This window comes from Arvicanthis niloticus, chromosome 4 (genome assembly GCF_011762505.2).
Source record: "Arvicanthis niloticus isolate mArvNil1 chromosome 4, mArvNil1.pat.X, whole genome shotgun sequence".
Classification (NCBI taxonomy): domain Eukaryota; kingdom Metazoa; phylum Chordata; class Mammalia; order Rodentia; family Muridae; genus Arvicanthis; species Arvicanthis niloticus.
This window is the reverse complement of record NC_047661.1, coordinates 20924916-20946626: the sequence shown is the minus strand read 5'-3', so window position 1 is coordinate 20946626 and position 21711 is coordinate 20924916. Positions and strand designations below refer to the sequence as shown.

Sequence of the window (21711 nt, the reverse complement as noted above, 5' to 3'; positions counted from 1 at the left end):
TGCATACTTGCCTAAAGAGGGAACTATGATGAATTTTTAACAACAGTATCAGTGGACTTTAATCAATAATTGCAAGAATACTCTTTCAATAATACTGCAATTTGTGACACTGTTACTGTTAGGTCTGCCTCCAACATTTAACCAACTTTCAGCACTACACAGTTGCGCAAACTAAAACAGCCTTCCAAAGACATTGCTTTTGCAACATCTTGTTTTATAGCCACCACAGGACACTTTCATTGCTTCAAGTTACATAGTTTGAAAATGTATAAATTTTGTTTTTTCTTTTCTGATAAAATTGACTGCATTAGGTAGGAATCTCCTAGTAATTGCTACATAGATTTTTCCGGGCTAAAATTATTTTCTAAGGGAAAAAATATTGGATAGGTCCACACATATTTTCAGGGTTTTTTTTTTTTTGTTTTGTTTTGTTTTTTTTTAGCTTTTACAAAACATTACTGCATTTGCACTTGTAGTCTGTCTACTCGTGCAAATGAATTGCCAGTGCAGCTCTAGTTGCCCAGCTTAAACACTCAGCTAAAAGGAGGAATGTTCACGGAAGTTTTCCTAAACATGGTGCCATTTTTTCAAGATCTAGATTTTACCTTTACATCTTAGGAACTCTATCAAAGGGCACTCTTTGCTACGCTTGTGGCACTTCCTTTTACTGTCACAAACCTGCAGTGCACAGTCATAAGTCCAGGGACTGTAAGAGAAGTAGCTGAGGACCCCATAACTGTGTCCATTGAAGGAGGGTGTGAAAATACTACTTTCTCATGAACTGTGTCCTCATCCTAAGTAGCGGAAGAAGTTCAGTAATGACACAAGTAACTATAGCACTCCTCGAGCAACCTGTGTGTTTCATCATCCTGTGAGTATTTTGAATTTTATAAGTTAGAATGCTTCCTGTCTTTGCTGTTTTGGTGATTTGTAATGACAGCTACCACCTGGATCCCATGCTGTACGTGTATAAGTCTTTCAAGGTCAATTTATTATTTTGTCTCCTCATGGTTAACCTTTGGCTAATTACTTCCTGTATGTTCTGTTGCACTGTTCACATTTTATAAGTAACCTTCAATCTTTCTGAATAGATAGAATAAAGAAGGATATACAACACTCATTTATGGCAACAAGTCATAAAGATTGGTCTTGAGACTAGAGAGAGCCCTCCATGACCAAGTTTAAAGATCATACGATTCCCTTTACTTCTGTCATAGTTCCATAGCTTTCCCTTCTTCACAGTGACTCTAAATGTTAGTTTAAAGGGATGATGTTGAGTAAACTGTAGAAGGGTCAGAAAGGCCAGGAGGGGGGAAAATGTGAAGAAGAAAGGCAACTGAAGATTGCATCCCCATGATTGTGAGAAGAACGAGTTGAATGTCATGAATTATGAAACACTAATTCAAAGAAACTTCACTCTGGGAAACAGGAAGAACAAATATTTACTTGTTCAAGGGCTTAGGCTGAATATTTGGCTTTGACAACAGTTTATCAGTGAGGGTTGTGTGTGTGTATGTCTGTGCGTCTGTATGTGTGTGTATATATCTGTATATGTATGTGTATATCTGTGTGTGTCTGTGTATATCTGTATATGTGCATGTGTGTATCTGTGCATGTCTGTGTATGTGTGTGTATGGATCTGTGTGTGTCTGTGTATGTCTGTATATGTGTATGTCTGTATCTGTGCATGTCTGTGTATGTGTGTGTATGGATCTGAGTGTGTCTATGTCTGTATATGTGTGCATGTATGCATCTGGGTGTGTCTGTATACATGTTTATCTGTGTATGTGTGTATCTGTGTGTGTCTATGTCTGTATATGTGTGCATGTATGCATCTGGGTATGTCTGTATACATGTTTATCTGTGTATGTGTGTATCTGTGTGTATATGCATCTGTATGTGTGTCCCTGTGTGTATATGGGGGTGTGTCTTTGTGTATATGCATCTGTGTGTGTGTGTGTGTGTGTGTGTGTGTGTGTGTGTGTGTGTTGGCATCTTTTAAATAAGAGTGTGGTGTCTGGATCCTCTGTGGTCCTAGATGACAAGCCAATAGCAGGTTGACTCCTTACTGCTCAGAGAGGATGAGAAGAAGGTGGGACCTGAGGGCTGTGCTTGGATGGTTTGAGATGAAGGGAGACTTGGATAGATGCTACAGCAAGAAAAATGTAGCCAGGAGGAGAGCCATTATTGCTCAAAGAGCCAGAGACAAATATCTCTGTAAGGGAAGCTGATACACGGCAGTGGACAAGGATCCAGAGCAGGAGAGACTCTGGGGTATACAGACACACTCTTGCCTGAAATCAGCCTAACAGTCTGTGTTTGTACAGCTGCCTGCCAGCCTGAGTTCCTGTGTCCTGACATGGCTCTCACTTCAGGAAAGATCTTCCTTAAATCAGATGAGATCACCTTTAGAGCTGTCTCCCCACAGAGCAGGGAGAGCTAGCTGGCGCCATGGCGCTCCGCTCTTGACTCCAGCACCTTCAGCTACTTCTTGTGCTGCATATAAGCTCTGGGAATCTGGTGTGTTATCCCCTGCCGTCTTACTCAGCTAAGTCTGGCTTCAGTTACCCCTTCAGAGAAGGTCAAGATTCTTTACAATGCTGGATTAAAGCATTCATAAGCTCTGAGGACTTAAAAGATTCTGTACTTAAAAGCTGCCCCTGCCCAACCTAGCAAAAAAAAAAAAAAAAAAAAAAAAAAAAAAGTATAAAACTACTGCTTATTTCTTGAACAAATATACAGGAGGCACATTTATTCAGAGCCGCTTCTTTCTAGATTCTCTCTGATTCAAATGTTTGTCTTAGCTTTCTAATGTAAGACGTCTTAAGTTTTTCTTTCTTAGTCTCCTTTTCTGAGATTTTTTTTTTCAGGATGCCCCAGGCAAGTACTGCGATTTCCAAGCAGGTTGTTGTGAACCACCTCCCATTAAGCATCTCCATGGGACTCTGCACACCCTGGACTTTGCACACTGGTAATTATGTGCTTGTGTACTGTGCCCTCAGTGTTGTCTTCCTCTGAGAAATGACTCTATGGAGTAGAAATTGTGTGGCATTTGTCAGTGACTCAAATACCTGGCTGCTTAGGAAGCGGCTTGGCGAATAGCAAACAACTTTGAAGTGACTAGTGGAGAAGTCAAGAAATCTTCAAGGATGGTAAAGTGCATGCTCAGGAGGAGGAGAAGAGATGGCCGACCAGAGAAGAGCAGATGGGACAAGAGGCATCTTCCTGTAAAATACTCAGTTAGTCAGAGACTTGAAAAATGTCTTTGTTCTTCAATTTTTTATTGCATATTTATTTACTCTGAGCGTATGTGTGTGTGTGTGCTCACATATGTCCACAAATGACAGTCAGAGGACAATTGGAGGGAGTCAGTTCTCCACTTGCACAGTAAGATCTAGGGACTGAATTGAGGTCCTCAGGATCGACAGTAATCATTTTTACCAGCCGGACCATCTCTCCAGCCCTACCAATCACCTAATGTTATACTTCTGGTGAGATTAATTGGTTTATCTTTAGATATTTACTAGTAAAATACAATGTAAAGCTGTCATTATAATTAGTGTAAAACTGGCAGTTTTATAAGACTCCTTTAAAAAAATTTTTTTCTGTTCTGTTCTGGTGTCCAGATTCTCTCCCCTCTCTCCATGCTCATTTGTTTTCCCACCATTTGATCTTTCAATAAGCAATTGTAGAGCCCTTAGCAAAAGCTAGTTATTGTGCTAGGTCCCCAGGTGAATAGCCAATCCCCTTAACAGTGCTTTCAAGAGGCTTATAGTTCAACATGAGTGAGTAGGTGCTAGGTTATAGTTAGACAGAAGCAGTAAGTTCTGTTGTGCTTTTGCACAATAGGGTGGGAATAGATAATAAAAGTAATGTACATTTCAAAAACCCTTAAGAGAAAGTGTTTTGAGGTTTTCACCACAAAGGAACAGCAGATTTGACCTGATTTAAACATTATCCAATGTATTCATGTATTAAAACATTATATGGTACATCGTTAGTATGTATAAACTTCATACATCACTTAAAATATATTAAAGTTTATAAATTAAAACCTGAAAGGCCATTGCTTCAGAACTAGATTAACCCCCAAATAATGTTATGGCTGCCATATTGAATATAGAAAAAATGCCACCAGAAAGTGTTGGAAAAGTATTCATACTTGTAGGAAATTTTAAGTACTAGAAGTAAAGAAGACCAATGAGAAGTTCAAGTTTAGAATTCTTAGGTTTGTTTTCTCCAACTCATTGACCGTGTCCTCAGATGTTCAGCTAACCCTGTTAAGTCACAGGGTTCAATTCCTGGCACCTTCAAAACAAAACAACAAAACCAAAGCACACAAAAACTATGAGTGATGATGTTTTAAGTGTGTAACTGTGCGTGTGCACATGTGGATGTTTGTACCAGTGGAGGAAGTGTGGGCAAGTAATGTGTACATATTTCATATTTAGTTCACTTAACTTTATTAAATTAAATAATGGTCTACTCTTTTAGAATTTTGTACAATACATTTTATGTGGATGAGTGTTTTGCCTGCATGTATGTATGCCCACCATGTGCATGGCTGCGACTGAGGAGGGTTGTTGTGTCCTAATTACATTGCAATGTTCCTACCCTTGGGAACCTGAGAGGTGTCTTCTTAAAAAACTTCTGTCAGAGAGGTTCTGGTTAGTCAACAAAATGATGGACTGCATATTAAGACTATCTTGTACCTCACTGGTACAATTAGGAATAATTATTCTCTAATTGCATTTTGAGAGAAAAGTTTTATTCTAACAGGAAGGGTGAAGCTAGGTGATGAAAGAGAGAAAGAGAGAGAAAGGGGGGGGCATGGAGGCAGATGTTCACGTGTCTCCACCAGTCAAAGATAGTTTATATATCTAGGTTGGGTATTGGGTTACACTTCTGATTGACCATTACCAAACTTATAAAACCTTTGATTAACATTTAAAAAATGTATAAAAGCAAAAAGGAAAAGGGGCCATGGGATAGGGGTTTTCTAGGGAGGGGAAATGGGGAAAGGGGATGGCATCTGAAATGTAAATTATATATATATATATATATAAACTTCTGTCAGAAGTTCTGCTTTTTTATAGCCACAGTCACTTGGTTTAGCAGCTGGGGAGATGAGGTCAAGGTGAGAAGGCCCTCCTTCTTTCTTGTGGAAGATCACCCTGTTTGTGTAAATGTAGCCATGCTTTTAACACAGTTATTGAGCACCACCTATCTTCTAGGAACTACTTGTTATGCCATAGTTCAGAAAAGACCAAGCAAAGGAGGGGTGAGTGCCCTGGAGGAGACTGTTAACTTCTGGACACAATTCCTATGCGTCCCACACTTACCCTCTGCAGCTGAAATTGGGTTTGCATGGCAGGCCACCTGCTACTAGGAAGAGTGATTTTAGAGTGAAAAAATCTTTACTTGAGATTTACCAGTGCAGAAGAGGGGAGAAATCAGTGTCTGGGTTCTGTCTGGACCTGGGATTTGGAAACTAATTTCATCAATACTCTGAAGCTGATCAGACTTGTGGTATACAGTTTAGTAAACTTTCTACCAATGTTACTTATTGCATTAGAAACAGACATTATTAATTTACAGTGAAAATGAAAACTGTCAGGAGCTGGGGTGGGGGCGGGGGATCCTTACACCTGTGCTTCTCATTGTCACTGAGCAGAAACCACACCAGTGGTCAGGCTCCCAGACAATGTCCTGATTCGCAGAGCTTTGGGTGTCTTCTTTCCTATGTCTATATTTTTCATGGCTGGCTCTATCTCCTTATCACTCTCCCTGGAACAGTGTCAGTCAGTGGCAGGCCATTTTCATTTCTTTCCAATCACTTTGAGTGTCTCCTCTCTGAGCTCACTTTTATCTTTATATCCAAAGGAAAGCTTACTCTCCCTGGCCTGCCCCTCACCCTCACTTATTTAGGGGGCGGGTGTGAGTCTTTAGCCTACATTTTTACTTTTGTTTTTATTTTTAGTGATGAGTTCTTTTTAAAAACAACTTTTAAAAAATTATTTATTTTATTTATTTACATCCCAAATGTTGCCTCTCCTCCTGGTCCCCCCTCACAGTGATCTTGCCCCATCACCCCTCCCCTTCACCTCTGAGAGGGTGCCCCATAGGTATTCCCCCACCTTGGGGCATGAAGTCTCTACAGGATTAGGTGCATCCTCTCCCACTGAGGCCAGTCAAGGCAGTCCTCTGCAACATATGTGCTGGGGGCTCGGATCAGGCTATGTATCGTCTTTGGTTAGAGGCTCAGTCTCTGGAAGCTCCCCGGGATCCAGGTTCATTGACACTGTTGGTCTTCCTATGGGGTTGCCATCTTCTTTGGTTCCTTCAATCCTTTCCCTAACTTTTGCATAGGGAGCCCTGACCTCAGTCAAATGTTTGTCTGTGGGTATGGGCATCTGTGTCAGTCAGCTGCTGGGTAGAGGGTCTCAGAGGACAGCCATGCCAGTCTCCTGTCTGCAAGCATAACATAGCATCAGTAATATCATCAGGGATTGGCACCTGCTGATGGGATGGATCCCAAGATTTTAATAGCAGAATAGTATTCCATTGTATAAATGAACCATAATTTTTGTATCTATCATTTGGTTGAGGGACATCTCAGTTGTTTCCAGCTTCTGGCTATTATGAATAAGGCTGCTATGAACATAGTGGAGCAGGTATTATCATTGAGTAGAGAAGTCAGGGCAGGAACTTAAACAGGAACAGAGGCAGAAATAACTGAGCAAATCTGCTTGCTGGTTAGTTCTCAGGCTCATTTTCAACTACCTTTCTCGTATGTTCTGACCCACCTGTCCAGCAATGGTACCAATAGTGGGCTGGGCTCTTCCGCATCAATCCACAGTCAAGAAAACACCTGACATATATGCTTATTGGCCAATCTGGTGGAGGCATTTTTGCAGTTAAGTTCTGTTCTCCTGGATGACTGTAGCTTGTATCTAGTTGACAAAAATTAACCAGCACAGTAGTGTTTCGCAGGTCTTTCCCACATCTTCAAGCTCCAACATTTTTTCTCTCCTGTAACTAAACTTGATATGTACAGGGAGTGGTATAAATGTCCTGTTTAGGATTTGAGCTCCCAGCACACACTTACTCTCAACACCTTAAATGGCCATGGGTCCCTGCATTCACCATTGTTCACTGCAGAGAAGCTTCTCCAATTAAGTCTCGGAGGAATATTGACAATGTATATAAACATAAATACTTAGAAATTAGCTTGATGCTGTGTCAACTTAACTAACCAACTCTTGGTGCCTGACAATTCCTCAGCCATGAGCTTTTGCCTGAATTTATAGTGTCAGACTTGAATTCTTTCTTGTGGGATAGGCCTCAAATCTTATCAAAGAGTGGTTGGTTACAGTCGTAATAGAGGTGCCACTATTATACAGGTGGGCACATCTTGTCTGACAGGTTGGTAAAACTTTTAATGCCTTTTCTACCCAGCAGCATGTATAGCCCCTTCCACCACTATGAAAGCTAGCCAGAAGGAAAACGCCTCTAGTTCAGTTCCAGCTTGGTTTCCCTGCATCTTGAAAACAAAAGAAAGTATGTGGTATTTTCAGCAATAGGATCTAATCAACCTGGTGGGCAACCAAGAAGAATGCCAAGTCCTTATATTACTTTGGGGGCACTTTTACTTAGAGACAGGGTCTCACTATGTAGCTCTGGATGACCTCAAACTCCTCACAGTCCTTCCTCTGCTCCTGAATGCTAATATTACAGGTATGCAACATCATGACCAGATCCATGTACAATTTCCCCCACGTATTATGCATTGGAGTTATTACTAAAATTTTTGGATTACTGGTTATTTTGATATCATTTTTATCTTACGTTGGAAGTAGAAGCTATAAGACATATGAAACTAGAATACAGCAGTCACATGCTTAAAATGAGGGTTTCCTAATGGCCAAGCCATTGACAGATGCATTAGTGTGTTTTAGATTGGGCAGGATGGTGCACATACTGAATTACAGCACTCAGAAGGAAGTTTTACAGAAAATCTGGGCTATGTAAAGAGTTCCAAGCCAGCCTGAATTGTATAGCCAGAGTCTATCTTAAAAAAACAAAAGGAGTTAATTCACAAACCTGTTAATCTACAATTGTGACCTGTCTGCATGGTACTCTGGTGAAATAGTGGCACAAAAGTTTTAGGAGTAACCTATCAGTCTCTGAATGAATTTAAGGCCCACTCCATGAATTGGAACTCATGACTGACACTGATAGGTGATCAAGAGTTGGAAGGATAAAATGGAGAAGTAGGAGAATCTGAGAGAAAACAAGGGAGGGGAATCTATGATCAGAATATATTGCATGGAAAATTATTTTAAATAAAAAACCAAACATATTAAAATATATGAAACAAAATGTTAATTCTATATTACTATTGCTATTTCATTGGCATGGCTTTTAATGACTTGGACACTAAGGTTAGAAGACAAAAAGCCCATGATGTATTAGGAAAGCAACCAATTAAATTTCCTAGAAGTTAGGGTTGGAGAGATGGCTCAGTGGTTAAAAGCACTCTAGGCTGTTCTTCCAGGTTAGCTAAGTTCAAATCCCAGTGCCCATGCTAGTAGCTCAGCTCACAGCTGCCTGTAGCTCTAACTCTATGGGATCCAACACCCTCTTCTGGCTTCCCTACATACTCACATATTAGTGGTGTAAGCACATGCAGAAATGAAACTTTTAAAATAACAAATTCTTAAAACTTTTAAATTTCTTAGAAATCAAATCCACAAGAGAGTTAAAATTTGTTCTTTAAAATCCATATCACCTGGATGTGCTGGGGGTAGTAAGAATTCTGGAATTTTGGTTTCTTTAAAAACACAGAAATTTTATAAGAATGTGTTTTTATTTTAATCCCAGATGGAAGGATGTGGGTCCTCTTCGAACTGTCCACAGAAGCTGACTATTTGCCTCGTGCTTTAGCAGAGGCATGGTTTGGCCAGATGCAGATAGTTTCATATCTCCTCTATCCTTCTTTCTCTCCTATCTAGTGATATGGGGTTGAAACTGGAGGGATAAACTATGGGAAAAAGAAGAACTCACAAGGAGAAAAGACTGGTAGCATCTGGGCTTTGCGTGTGTGTTAGGTGGGGACACTGCTGACTCAGCACATTGCTCAGGATGGATGAGCAGAAACTGCTGCCAGGTCTCTGGTTTATTAGCTCTGGTCACATGGCCTGAAACTAACTGTGTAAGCAGGGTAGCTTTGGATTCATTGCAGTGCTCCTGCCTCAGCCTCCCAGTGCTGGGATCACAGGGATGGGTCACATGTCCACCATGGTTTCTTAGATTTTTTTTCTCCTAGTCAAACAATTTGCTGTGCTATCCTTTTATTCAGATTTCAATTCATAAAAAAAAAAAAAAAAAACAAGGTTCAGTGGCTTGATGGCCACATTTAACAGTTTTATGGACATCTGGTCAACAATGGCTAGACACTGGTGTCTAAAATAGTTTGTGGTAATTTGAGTAAGAAATGTCCTACGTAGAATTGGCCTCAACATACTTCCAGTTCTCCTCTCTCTGTTTCATGCTGGCAGTTGAGATGTGACCTCTCAGTTTTCTGTTCCTGTCACCATGCCTGCCTGCTGCCATGTCTCCACCACTTGATGGATCCTCACCCTTCTAGAACCATGAGCCAGATTAACTCTTTCTACCCTAAGTTGACTTTGGTCCTGATGTTTTATCACAACAGAAAACTAAATAACACACAGTCTTTCTTCAATAAAAAATTTCAAGAGTTGGGGGGAGGAAATTATACTTTTGAAAAACAACTTTAAGATATTTAAGAGCTCCCTTTTTCTCTACATCAGAGAGTAGTTTCTGCTTCATGGAATTTGTCTAGCTCCTCATCTCTTCAGTAGAATATGAATTATTCCTTAAATTTATTTCTTTAAAACATATATAATATATACACACATAAGTATATATTTCTGCTATTATAAGATATCCCCTTTGTGCTGACATTTTTATCATTAAAGGAAAGGTGTACAATCTTCCTGTGTGCCAAACATTGATCTGAACATTGTGCATATATTTAATCCTCACTTTTTATAAGGAGGTACTATTATTCCTAAAATACAAGTGAAGAAGCCAGAATATACACTTTTGATAACTTGTTCAGTGTCACAGAGCTCAGAATCCAGACCTTTGAAGTAGGAGCCCATGTTAGGCACATACACAAAACTAGTAGCATTCACCGTGACCATTTCCTTCAGACATCATTAAGCAGAGTCATAGACAACAATTTACATAGGCACTGCCACATGAACGCTGTCACAATTAATTTTGTGTTAACTTGACAAAGAAAAACCTTCAATGTTGCTTCAATGGTGTTTGGGGGTAAAGTCAACATTTTAAGTTAAAATAAAGCAGGTTACACCGTACACTAAGGGTGTGCCTGTTATATTAGTTAGGGCTTTCTAGAGTCACAGACCTTACGGAGTGTCTCTATATATTAAGGGAAGTTATTGGAATGACTTTCAGCCTGCAGTCCAACAATGGGTATTTGTGAGTTGGAGGAAGCCCAAGAGTACTTCCAAGGAAGTGGTTGCTCAGTTCCAAGAGGCTAGTTGTTTCAGCTGGTCTTCTGTATAAGCTGGAATCCTGAAGAAGTAGGTTCCAACAGATGTGCTGGCAAGTAAGGGCAAGCAGGCGAAGAAGAAGGAAGGCTTCCTTCCTCCGTTGTCCTTATATAGGCCACCAGCAGTAGGTATGGCCCGTATTAAAGGTGTGTACCACCATGCCTGATCTAACCTGTTCTTTACTTGAAACCTGCTCTGTTCCAGGCTGGCCTTGAACTCAGAGATCTGCTTGCCTCTGTCTACTGAAATTAAAAGTGTGTACCACCTTGCTTGGGACTAAGCTTTTCATTTCCACTATGCCTCAAGATCTGCATCAAAATTGTGTGTCATCCCATGTCAAGATCCAGATCAAAAGCCTATGTCTTCCAGTCTCAAGATCTGGGTCACAGATACATCCTTCATTTCTGGATTGTAGTTCATTCTAGGATATAGTCAAGTTGACAACTGGAAATAGCCATCACACCTGTCCAATCAGTGTGAGGCTTGAATAAAGGAAAACAGAGGAGAAAGACCTTGCTGTAGGAAGAGGAAGTTCTTCAGTAGACTGTCTTTGGACTTTATGTTATCAGCTTTTTCCCTGACTGGTTCACACTGTAGACTTCTACTTGTCAGTCTCAACAATCATATAAGCCAGTTCCTTATAATGAATGTCTTTGACTAAATGATAGATAGACAGATAGTAAGTAGATGATACCTAGATATACAGATGATAGATAATAAACAATAGACAATAATTGATAGGTGATAGAGAGATGATGCGTGCATTCCATTAATTTTTCTCAGGAGAATCCTGACTATATGAATAGACTTCAAGACACAGATTTCAAGCAGTAAGAAGGAATATTCAAAATACCACTGAACTTTACAACACTGACAGACATTTTACATGAATGTGGTCCTTTTTTTTCCCAGTGAATCATATTCCCTAAAATAACAAGCTTCTAAAAATCTTGGACAGATGATTCGACCTGCTATATTTTTATCTTGTAGAAAAGATCAAAAGAAACATTTGGTTTTAACATTGCCATAACCAGTTTCTTTCCGTGTTATTCCATTAGAAACCTAGACTGCTCTTGTTACTCATTTATGAGAGAAAATTAATTACTTTATATTTATTCAAAGCACATTGGAATGCCCATGGTAAGTCCTGCTCCTAGACCCTAACTCTAAGAAACCTTGATGGGAGGCAGACAAGTTAAGACCATTGCCTGTTGTATTCAAGTCACACCCTAAATTTAAAAGGCACAAAGCATTGCTGTCTAAACCTACAGAAGCATAAGGAAAAGAATGACATGGAAGGCAGAGTGCACACTAGGCAGGCACAGAAGGAATCAATCCTTCCTTTCTCTTGTCTTTCCTGCTGTTTACTCTTCTCTATATGACTTCAGAATTATTAATGATTTTACATTAATACCCACAAGAAACTTATGTGTTCCTAGGCACTTTCATGTTTTCCTCCTGTCTCCTTTGCCGAGTACTGGAAGGGCTGTCAGGTAACATGAGTGGCCCAAATACAGTTCGTTCCACCCTTTACTCTTACAAACTCCAGGTGTCTTTAATTCCAGTAGCAAACTCAAAAAGAATAATGCATTTCCCCATTGAATTTCCAAGCACAAATGCAATCTTGGAGTATGAGATTGCTTATGCTTAACATAACTCCTACTTTCCTCTTCGTTGGATTGGTTTCCTTTGTCAGTCACATTTAAAACTTGTTCTTCATTGAGACTGATGAAATTAGTTGACATTATACAGCCCTTCATGTCTATTTGCTCAACAAAAATCAAGTTTAATGACTTGAGTGTGTACAAGAACTTAGAGCTCCCAAACTGGACCCCAAGGCAAATTCTCATTTTCATAAAAGGCTTTCCATCCCTCATTCCTTTTTCTTCCATCACAGAAATGACATTCTCGATGGCAATACTAGGAAGGCAGAGATTTTGAGCTGAGATAGGTATGTGACTTACTGTCCAGGGCTACACTGACAACAGTGGAATGTGGTGTCTTGCTGTTTAGAATGCATAACAGCTTGATTGATTCTTTAGGACTGGAGAGGTGATGTTCAACAAAGCTCAGATTGTTTGATTTGAGGGTCAGTAGGAAAGGGGGATCTGAGTTGAAGGAACAGAAAGTACAGCTCCTTCTTGTGGATATTTGAGGGACTACATTGTGTTTTGAAGGGAAACATACCATATTCAGACCCTGGAAAGAAAATGTGTTTTGAAGGGAAACAAACCATATTCAGACCCTGGAAAGAAAGCCAAGAGACAATGAGGCCCACCAGCTTCTAAAGTTCTCAGCTAGATTCCAGTCTCACAGAGATTCTCACAGAGGTGTGACCAGGCAGAAAGGTCAGGCTATGTACCCAGTCAGTTTCAATGATGTTCAATAAACTAGTGTCCCTTGCCCACTACCCTGGCATCTAGGCTTGCTTTTCATCATAGAGTGCTTAGAGGAACCTCCCAGAGAGGCAGGTAAGCTCTAGCTGGAAAAGGGCAAAGCTTTCATCCAATTGTGATATAATTCACAACTAGAGGCCATGTCTGATAATCAAGAAACAGAGACCAAGAAATGAGACACAATGGATGACCACTTATGAGAGAAGCTGTTAATATGTTCTATAACCCCATACAACGATTCCATTGGTTTCTTGTCCAGAATTCAAGCACATAGCCACAGCCATCTTCAAGAAAGGATGAGTAACACTACCAGAAAAGAATAGAAGTTCAAGGGTTGGAGAGATGGCTGCCAAGTGTAAGATGATATCTCAAAGTCATTTGACTTGCATTTTCCTGATGGCTGAGGAGGTTGAACATGTCCTAAGTGCCTTTTGGCCATTTGTGATTATTGTGAATATTGTGTAATAATTTGTGAGTATTGAGAATACTCTGTTTAGATTTGTACCCAATTTTTATTTTGAGTTATTTGTTTTCTTGATGTCCAGTTTTGTTTTTGTTTCTTTTTTAGCTTTTTATATATTTTAGAAAAAAATAAGAAACACTTCATGAATTTGCATGTCTTTCTTGCAGGGGCCATTCTAATCATCTCTGTATTGTTCCAATTTTAGTATATGTGCTGCTGAATTGAACACTAATTTTTTTTAAAAAAAAATTGAATTCAAGTTATTCTAAGAAAGAGGAGATGTCATTCAGGGACAGCTAATACTGTCTCTCAAAATTACCATATTCTCTGTGGGAACACTGCCTTAAAAACTCTACTAGACTGGTGTTCCAATCTGTTGTTGGAAGTCTTGCCTGGTTGCAAGAGATGGCCAGTTCAGGTTCCATATTCCCCATGGCCAAGAGTCTTAGTTAGGGTCACTGTAACTTTAATTTTTTTCAAAGCCTATTTTTAATGATGGTTCTTAAATGCTTTAACCTCCCACCCACCAGAGGTAGTGGGAAAGAAAGGGTATGGGGGAAGTGGACCTGTTTAGAAATGGTTCTTTGGAACAGATCCCACCTGTGCTGTCAGGAAATCAGCAGTTCAGTTTATAGCTCAGCAGCGGCAGCTGGATCCACTCACAAACACTTCACAGATACGTCAGCAGTGCAGTATGGTAGTGTTAGGATAGCAGCAGGGGTGGCATGACTTAGCAGCCAGTTCTCAGCCTTGGTACAAGTCAGCATGAGGGACCTGGAGGGATGCCAGAAGTTCTCAGCAGTGTTACTCTCAGAGAAGATGCGAGACCAACAAGCACTGCACAGCTAGCTCTATAAGCAAGCCCACCTCAGCCTCCATCACTGTCAGTTGACTTCTATTTATACTCCCTTCAAACATCACGTGTCCTCCACAGGTCTTGCCTCAGCACCTGTGTCTGTCTCAGATGACATCACTCTGCCAATCAGTCCAAGTCTGCAGAAGGGGCAAGAAACTGCAGCACACCACCAGAAGTTATTTGGTGCATTTCTCTCTATGGAGTCCTGACAAATGAAGCTTAACCATGCAATGTAAGGCAGACCAATACATGTGCGTTATTAGTGAAGAATCCTTCATCACGTGTCCTTTCACGTGCTTGCTTTAGCAGAACATCCTTTCACCTGCTTCAGAGAAACGTTCCTTCATAACGCTGCCTCAGTCTTGCACCTGTGTCCACTTCAGCTAAATGTTCCTTCACATGTTTGCTCCAGCAAAACATCATCCAACTGACTTTCCCAAGAACCCTCAAGTTTCCACTTCAGGTCACTCTCATAGATTCCTAAGACTTTCCATTGTCCTAGGTTTCTTGCTTGTCTCACAGATGGCCCCCAATCTGGTTGTCTTCTCCCAGTACTCTATCCCTCCATCCTCCCCTCCACCTCATCATTCCTGTTTCCATCCCTCCCTCTCCCTTCCCTCCATGTCTAATATATTTCCCCTTCTCAATGAGCTCCAAGCATCCCCTCTTGGACCCTCCTTCTTTGTGTCTGTGGATTGTAGCATGCTTATTCTGTCTCTAATATCCACTTACAAGTGAGTATATAGCATGTTTGTCTTTCTGGGTCTGGTTACCTCACTCAGGATGATATTTTCTAGTTCCAGCCATTTGCCTGCAAATTTCATGATATTACCGTTTCTAATGGTGGAGTAATACTCCATTGTGTAAATACACCACATTTTCTTTATACATTCTTCAGCTGAGGAACATCAAGGTTGTTTCCAGTTTCTGGCTATTACAAACAAAGCTGCTACGAACTCGAGTGAGTGTCCTTGTGGTATGGTGGGGCATCTTTTGGGTGTATGCTCAGAAGTAATATAGCTGGGTCTTGGATAGAACTATTCTCAATTTTTTGAGAAACTACCAAAAATAATTTCCCAAATGGTTGTAGCAGTTTGCACTTCTACCAGCAAGGGAGGATTATTCCCCTTGTTCCACATCCTTGCTATCAACTGAGCCACAAAACCCCGATTTGTCCTACCTACAAGATGTGCAGGGGTAAAAGATAGAGTAGAATTTGAGGGAAAGGCCAAGCAATGACTAGCCTAGTTTGAGACCCATGACATGAGAGGAAGTCCATCACCCAGAATGATGATAGTCTGCTATACTTGCAGACAGGAGCCCAGCATAACTGTCCTCAGAGAGGCTTCAAGCAGGAACTGATAGGAGCTGATGCAGAGACCCACAGCCAAACATTAGGTGGAGCTTGGGAAATCCTGTGGAAGATGGGAAAGGAATGATTAAAAGAGCCAGAAAGGTCAAGGACACAACCTTCCCCCCACCCCAGCAGAATCAACTGACCTAAGCCCATAGGAGCTCATAGAGACGAAACTGCCAACCAGAGAGCATGCAAGTGATGGGATGGACCTGGGCCCTCTGCACATATGTAACAGTTGTGTGGCTGAGTCTTCTTGTAGGACACCTAAAGTGGGAGCAGGGGCTGTCCCTGACTTCATTGCCTGCCTTTGGATCCCTTTTCCCTAACTGGGCTGGCTGCCTTATCCTCAACAGAAGAAGGTGTGTGCCTAGTCTTATTGCAACATGATATGCCAAAGCTGGTTGACAACCATGGGAAGCCTCAATTTTTCTAAGGTGATGAGGAAGAGGAGTAGATAGGGGGAGGGGAGGGGAAAGGGAGGGTCTGGGAGGAAAGGAGGCAGAGGAAGCTGCAATGGAATGTAAAGTAAATAAATTCTCTCTCTTCCTCTCTCTCTCTCTTCCTCTCTCTCTCTTCTCTCTCTTCCTCTCTCTCTTCCCCTCTCTCTCTCTCCTCCTCTCTCTCTCTCTTCCTCTCTCTCTCTCTCTGGCATCTGGATGAAAGCTCTGCACTTTCTGACCCTGTGATCACTGAAGCAACAGATAACGGAAACTATGCAAGCTAACAATCACTCTTATTATGAAAAGCTCCCTGGAATTGGGAGAGAACTTGCTTCTTTTGAAACACACACCTATATTTCAATGATAGAATTTGCTGTGTCTCGGTGTCATGTGTTTTGGTGCTGGGACTCTACAGTCTACCTGACAGATCTCTCCTCTGAATGCAGAACCTAGTCTCTCCACAGAATTTCAAGAACACTAGAAAGCAAACACTAGTCAAGGCAGAGAACTGAATGTAAAGGGGTGGTGTTATAACAGAAACCCCAACATGACACAAGGTCCACACAGAAGGCATATTGGAAAGGATCAGCAGAACTTGGGGGTGAGGTGGGGAGAGGGATGAAGCTACCAGTTTCTCTTACTACAGGAGCTGCTGGACATTGTACCAGAAGTGTAGGTTCGCTGAGGCATTTCTGGCTGTGCTTGCTTGCCTGTGTTATACCCTGGTTTGACTACAGCCTTGATCCTGAACATGTGTGTTCTCCGCTGTGTGAAGCATCATGCCAAGTCCTGCCCATGTACCCTGTCTCAAATTCCTCAGCTCTGATTTAAAATGACTGAATGTTGCAAATTACATGATCTCTGACTGGGCCTGCAAAGTGTTCTGCTCCTGTAGAAAATATAATGGCTTAGCTACAAAAACAAAACAAAACAAAACAAAAAACAAAAACAAAAATAAAAACAAAACAGACTTTTGAATTGTCTAGTTTCATTCTTCGGCATAAAGGTATTAAATTGGTTTATCTCTGTTAGAATTATTTTTAAAACTGCCATTTTAGGTACTGACTTAAATTTCATCTTAAAAATCATCCGATGCATTTTGGCTTAGGAACAGGACAGAATTTCAGTGGCTCTGGATTAGGATTGCTGGTGTGATGTCACACGTTGACTAGCACAGTTTTAAAGGTACAAAGGTACAAAGGCTGAAGTGGTTAGGAAGACCTACTCAGGGGCCTGAGTTCACTTCCCAGCACCCTTGTCAGGAGGCTCACCACCACCTGTAACTTCAGCTCCAGAGAATCCAACATCTTTTTCAGTCTCCATGGGCACCTGCACTCATGTGCACAGATACACACAAATACACATACTGAAAATTTTTAAATGATATCTTTTAAAGAACATGGAAATCTGGGTGTGGTGGCGAGGGCCTGTCATTGCCAGAGCCAGAAGTCAGGAGGTAAACGCTGCATGATGCTGAGTGTGAGCCCAGCCGTCACTACGTAGTGAGACTGTGGCTGAAAACACCAAGCAAAGCAGAATAAAAATAAAATGAAACAGACAGAAGGGTGACGAATAAAGAGGAAAATCAGACAACAGTTTTAAAGAAAGTCTACCATATGTCTAGAAATGCAGGCACAAAACCAGATACAGACACAGATACAATCTTTCTTTTTCTGAGATAGGGTTTCTCTATGTAGCCCTGGCTGTCCTGGAACTATTTCCCATGAAATGTAGGATGAAATTGAGAATCGGGTACTCTAGTTCCTATGGGAAATCCCAAGGTTGACACTCAGTATAGACATCATGAGTCTACGCAATAACTGAATCTTTCCAGGAGGGGAAGTGTTCAATAAGCTTTAAAACAAACAAGGTATAATAAAATGTAGAGATGAAGCTACTCCACAGGTTGTTCTGTTTTTGAGAAAACCACAAATGAAAGCAGGCGGAGAGATAAGAACTTGACAGCAAGTGAGGTTGAGCCTCCTGATGATTCAGCCAAGGAGGAAGTGGAGAAAGCAGCTTGTGTTCAGATCTGCAAAGCTCTAAAACTGACTTGTGTTCACTCCCGTGAGTCCTTAGGTCTCCCCTGCTGGCATTACAAACAGGCACTGCCTTGTCTAGCAGGGCTATGCTCTGAGTGTGCCAACACAAGTTGTCCTTTGTAAGAGTTGCCTTGGTCTTTGGTGTCCCTTCACAGCAGTAAAAGTCTAACTAATACACTCTTCTATGAGCTTTCTCAGTTTTCCTTATAGTCATCCTTAGGGCAGATTCAAAGATCTGTTTGGAGCCTTCTTAAGATGAACCACAGATAGCTGGGAGCTTAGTTTTTGAAGTGGTTCCTTGTTGGGAGCCGACTTTAGCAGAAAGCGGCTAGATCAACTTTGCAGCCATCTGGAACCATATACCCTGACGAAAGATTTGGTTTTCAATAGCCTACAACAGCTGAAGCACACTCTGATATCCCACATATTTTGTGTTGCTGTTTACTGGCCCCAGCTGCAAGGTGCACGTGGTAGCCACGCCTGCAAGGTATTGCAGTTCACGTGCTGTCCACGTGCTATCTACACCATACATGCTTATAAGGCGCATGTGCTATCCACGCCTGCAAGGCATTGTGGTGCACGTGCTGTCCACGCTATAGACGCCTGTAAGGCTTACGTCATATCAACACCTGCAAGGCACGTGGTATCCACGCGCCTACAAGGCACGTGGCAAAAGCCTATAAATAGCTCAGAATTCCCTTCAATAAAAGAGACTTGATCAGAATCTCTGTCTTGTCTCCATTCTTCGCGTCTCTTCCCCTTTATCCTCTCTCTCTCTCGCTCGCTAGACCCTGACCCTCGGACCGGAACGGGCAGTACGGGCTGCAACAGTTCCTGACATCCTTCTGTTCATGTCCTGTAATGAATGTGTTCTTTCCCTTATAATGAATGTCTATTTATGGATATGTGTGTGTGTGTGTGTGTGTGTGTGTGTGTGTGTGTGTAGGCAAAGGAACAACCTCAGGTGTGGTTCCTCAGGAGTTGTCTACCTTGGGTTTTATTATTTATTTATATATATGTGTGTTATGTACATGTATATATAATTGTGTATATGTATGTGCAATTGTGTACATGTGTGTGTGTGATTGCCCTTGGAGGCCAGCAGAAATGAGTCAGATATCCTGAAGCTGGAGTCGAGGCAGTTGTGAGTGCCCAAATGCTTACTGGGAACTAAGCCCAGGTCCTCTGCCAGAGCAGTACATGTTCATAACTGCTGAGCCATCTCTCCAGCTACCACAATGGTTTTTGAGACTGGGTCTCTTATTGGCTTGGGGCTTACTGATTTGGCTTGGTTTCCTGGACAGTAAGCCCCAGGTGTCTGCTTGTCTCTGCCTTCCCAGTGCAGATATTACCTACTAATTTTATTTTTACTTTAGGACCATAAAAAGCAAATTCATTTTTTCTACAATTAAATAAAGACTAATATGTGTAGCTACATTTTCCATCTAATATAAAAGTGTTACTGGTTGTAAAGGTTATAGGTTTCTTCAAACATCCCTACACTTCCTGGAAATCAACATTTTAATTTGTTTATTTTACCCTCCACCCTAAGAGAGAGAGAGAGAGAGAGAGAGAGAGAGAGAGAGAGAGAGAGAGAGAGAGAGAGAGACATGTATACAGAATATATGGAGGCCAGAAGATGACTTGAGAGAGTTAGTTCTCCCCTTTCACCACATGGGTTCTGAGGCTGGAACTAAGATTATCAGTAACACGATCATGCTTGTCAGCAAGCACCTTTACCCAGTGAGCTATCTTGATGCCCTCTCTTCCTCCGCACCCAAGTTCAGACCTAGGTCGATATGTTTCCAATGCAAGCCTACCTGTTATACTATAAAACTAGACCTCCAGTCCGAAGCGTTCATTATAAGCCAATAAGAGCCACGGTGACTTGCATGCCTGTTATGTAACAGCAATGTGTGTATACCATTTCTGATCCTTATAACCCCGTCATCAGGTGATTTAATGATATTAACCCTATGCATCCTTTCTAGTCACTGCATCTACGATTTGGTAAATGCAAGTAGGGACATGATTGACACACAATGACAGTCAAGAAATACTAATTTCTTATCTTATTTTCAGTAGAAATTTTAAGGATTTTAACTCAATTCTTGTGCCCTCCCCCAAGCCTTGAGCAGGTTGGAAAGACCTGGTTTACCACAATAGACCTAGTAATAGGACCTAGGTGGAGTTATCTACGTTGGCTGCAGGTACAACTTCCTACAGGAACTTAGAAGAATAGACTGCTGGCTGAACTTGCCTTGACAACATAATCTGGCTGAAACAAAGAATGGGTTCAGTGGGGCTTTCCCTTTAAATAGAAGAGCTGAATATTAAACTTTGAGCCTTGATCAGAAAACTTTGTCTTGGCTTCATGTTTCTCTTGCCTTTCCACCCCCTTTTTTTCATTTCCAGCCTCCCTCTCAGGTGAACCTAGTTTGTCCATGGCCGCAGGCGGCTACAAACTCTAATAGTTTTACTTTTATTTTTCCCCTCTTCACATAACCAACCTAAGGAACTCTTTTGGTTCTTGGTGAAACTACTTTTCCAGATTTGTATCAGCCATACATTTTGGCCCTTAAAACCATTCAAAAGAATCCTAAAGGATTAAGGACAGAGGACTTCATTGTTTCAAAGTTTCAGGCTATATGTGAACTACACCTTTAAACACTATGATGATGATGATGATGATGATGATGATGATGATGATGATTGCTGCTGTTGCTGCTGCTATGATTACAGTTTTGAGGTCTGCTCCTTCCACATTCTTCCTATTTCACATAGGAAGAATGGCATCTAAAAGCTAAGTTTGATCTCTTATTGAAGGCAACAAAAATGCATCTCTGAGTTTCACAGATTAACGTTTATCTTGCAATCATTGCAACTGAGCTGACCTAAGGGAAGGGAAAAGAAAGAACTCTGGCTGATTAGTTGTAGGGCTGGTGGTGGCAGCTGCCATTCTTTCCCGAGATCTAGGTGATGAAAACATCTATTATTTGAGGGGCTTGATTTTGTAAACAGACATTCGAGTTTTGCACCTAGCCATGTAGGATGAGCTACTGCAACTCAGACCCTTGGCTTTGACACATTGTTAGTTTCCTTGGGTTTGCACTTCTCTAAATTGAGATGTACCAATAGGACTGGTCTCACTGGTTACTTAGCAACAGATGCTGGTACCTGCCAACCAAGATGTCCTGGAAGGGAGAATGAGAGGACTCTTGCCTTTGTCCTTGTTTTAGTTTGGGTTTCTATTGCTAAGAAGAGAAGCCATGGCCAAGGCAACTTTTATAAAGGAAAACACTTAACTGGGGCTGGCTTACAGTTCAGAGGTTCAGTGCATTATCATCATGGTGGGGAGAATGGCAGTGTGCAGACAGACATGGTACCAGAGAAGGAGCTGAGAGTTCTACATCTTGATCCAAAGGCAGCAGAATGAGACTGTGACACACTGGCCAGACTTGAGCTTCTTAGACCTCCAAGCCTCTAATCACAGCTCTTCTAACAAGGCCAAACCTTCTAATAATGCCACTCCTTTTGGCCAACATTCAAACAC

The 21711-nt window shown here is 41.3% G+C and overlaps 1 non-coding gene across 1 annotated transcript; it reads right to left on the bottom strand.

Annotated features, from left to right (window-relative positions):
• Positions 1 to 13587: 13587 nt before the first annotated feature.
• On the bottom strand, positions 13588 to 13692 carry LOC117708095 (U6 spliceosomal RNA). The gene has a single exon (XR_004606801.1). It is a non-coding gene; the product is annotated as a U6 spliceosomal RNA (small nuclear RNA).
• Positions 13693 to 21711: the final 8019 nt, after the last annotated feature.